This window comes from Micromys minutus, assembly GCF_963924665.1.
Source record: "Micromys minutus genome assembly, chromosome: 22".
NCBI classification, from domain to species: Eukaryota; Metazoa; Chordata; class Mammalia; order Rodentia; family Muridae; genus Micromys; species Micromys minutus.
In genome coordinates, this window is record NC_137957.1 from 29310972 (window position 1) to 29313599 (window position 2628).

Consider the following 2628-nt stretch of genomic DNA (forward strand, 5'->3'; position numbering starts at 1 on the left):
TCTTGCTAAAAAAAAAAAAAAAAAAGAAAAAAAAAAAGCTGAAAAACACACAAGCTGTTATTACCAAACTAACAATTAACACTTCTTTTCTTCTCATTGATGTACGTATTATAGTGACCTCTTTGAAATGATGACTTCTTGAAGGGCAAAATCCCACTTCAGTGAGAAGCTCCCTTATTTTGATATCTAAAAGGTTTCTTCTTCTCCACTGGTGGACTGGCACCATCTTGGAGTCCGTTTATTTTCCAAGACCAGTCATTGTGACCAGTCATTTCTGACTCTTTGTCTCTCTCTGTCTCTTGCATCTGAACTGTACTCACATAGTCATCTTGTCTGAAAGGGACAAGTCCTTTACGTGGGAATTAGGCCATCCACAGAAGAAGCAAAGCCTGGAATGACAGCGTTGCAGTAACTGCGCCCTCAGCTGCTTTTTTCTCTCCCCAAAGACAAACCCACCTGTAGCCTTCTTGCTGTGTTCCACTCATAACCTCCACAGCCTGCCATTAAAAAGGCCATTAGCATCTTGGACCCAAGTAAGTGCTCCAACAGCTGCTTCGGCTTTTCTAGACAGGACTATCTGTCCCCCTCCCCACCCCACCCCCTTGCCTTGTAAAGTGGCTTTTACCAGAGTAGTAACATCATGGGCGGTAGCTTCACTGTGGAGGGCCATGGTGACAGTGGCTCCCTGTTGCATCTCCTCAAAAGCTGCCACTGAAGCTTCTGCCAGTGATGCTTCCATCTGGGTGGCCTCTGATGCTTGTGTTGTCTGGATGGTCATTTCACGGCCTTGTAATATGGTCTAATCTTATTACACCTCTCCATCAGCCACAGCAGAATAATTCACTTGAGCAAAGGTGACTGTGGTTGGCAGTTCTGAAGCTTCAGCCAATGTGACTACTGTTGACCCCATACCAATCTGCATGAGTGACTCGGTGCCATCAGGGTTGCTGAAGGTCTGTGCTACCGTCTATGATGGTAGGAGATGGGCTATAGTGTGTGTGGTGGTGGCATGAGCTTGTGTTTGCTGATGATCAAAAACATATGAAAGATCCTCCTCCCATGATGCTAATAACGACTTTCAACTATGGTCCGTAATGCCTGGGTCCGTGAAAACCTTTGCCTTTGCTCTTCTGTGCAGACATCACTATGGACACTGGGTCATGGGATATCTTCTGGCCACCAGATAGGCTTGCAGCATTCTTTCCCTCAGCCTGGCTTTCCCCAACATGTGGACTATTTGAGCATCTCTGGGATAAATGCCCAAAGCTGAGCCCGGGTCATTTTGTCCACAGAGATTGGAATCCCATCAATGGTGAGAGGTGGCAGTTTGAATTAACCTCCTGTGGTGCAGGGGCTTATTCTGCCAGAGCAGAATTCAGGTCTTCCCGGTTCATGCTCTTGTACTTTCGCACCACGTTCTCCAAAGGTGCAGGGCCAAACACCTTAAAGACAGGGTTTGTTTTGGAGGGTGGAATGTGAAGGCCTGATGCCCCAGTATAGGAGAATTCTAGGGCCGGGAGGCAGGAGTAGATGGATAGGTGATAAACCAATCTCAGAAGCAGGAGTTGGGGGATGAGATAGGAGGTTTCCAAAGGGGAAACCGAGAAAGAGGATAACATTTGTAATGTAAATAAATAATATATCTAAAAACTGTGACACTGTGCTAGCTTGTTTGATATCAAGTTGACACAGCTCAGGTCATCTGAGAGAAGGGAAACTCAAGAAAATTCCTCCATAAAATCATCCTGTGGGTAAGCCTATAGGGCATTTTCTTAATTAATGATTGGTAGGGAAGGACCCAACCTTTTGTGAATGGGTCCCCTCCTGGGTTGGTGGTCCTATGTTAAGAGGCCCCTCCTGTAGCTAGGCAAGAACCCCAGTGGAGTAATAGCAACACCAACCCACTAACAAAACTTTCAACCCAAAATTTATGTATAGGGGATGGAGCAGAGACTGAAAGACTGGACAATTAATAACTGCCCCAACTTGAGACCCATCCCATGGACAAGCCCCAATCCCTAACAGTATTAATGATGTGATACTATGTTTATGCTTGCAGACAGGAGCATGTTGTCCTTTGAGAAGCTCCACTTATCAGAGGAATCAGACAGATACAAACAGCCACAGCCAAACAGTGGATGGAGCTTGAGGACACATAGAAGACTAGGAGGAAGGATTGCAGACCCTGAAGGGGATAGGAACTCCACAGGAAGACCAACAGAGTCAACTAACCTGAACCCTTAGGGCTCTAAGTGTCTGAACCACCAAGCATACACAACCTGAACATACCTATGCCTCCCCACATATATGCATACATGTAACATATATGCAGCTTGGTCTTTATGTGCGAAAAACTGGAATGGGGCTATTGCAAAGGCTGCAGCCTGTTCATCTGCTTTGTCTGGCCTCTATGGAGAGGATTTGTCTAAACTTGAAGTGCCAGGGTAGGGGGATGCCCAGGAAGCCCCACCCTATCAGAGGCATGGGGGTGTGAGAAGAATTCTAAAGGTAGTGACCAGGAGGGGCACAGTGAGTGGGATGTAAAGTGAATTAAGTAAAAATAAATAAATAAATAAAATAAAATAAAATAAATTTAAAAAGAGAAAAAAAAAGTGGGCTGAGCAAGCC

The 2628-nt window shown here is 45.5% G+C and overlaps 1 pseudogene across 1 annotated transcript; it reads right to left on the reverse strand.

The window, feature by feature from the left end:
- Positions 1-420: 420 nt before the first annotated feature.
- On the reverse strand, positions 421-1463 carry LOC308435317 (nuclear respiratory factor 1-like; annotated as a pseudogene). The gene has a single exon. The product of its transcript is annotated as a nuclear respiratory factor 1-like (transcript).
- Between the last annotated feature and the right edge of the window lie 1165 nt (positions 1464-2628).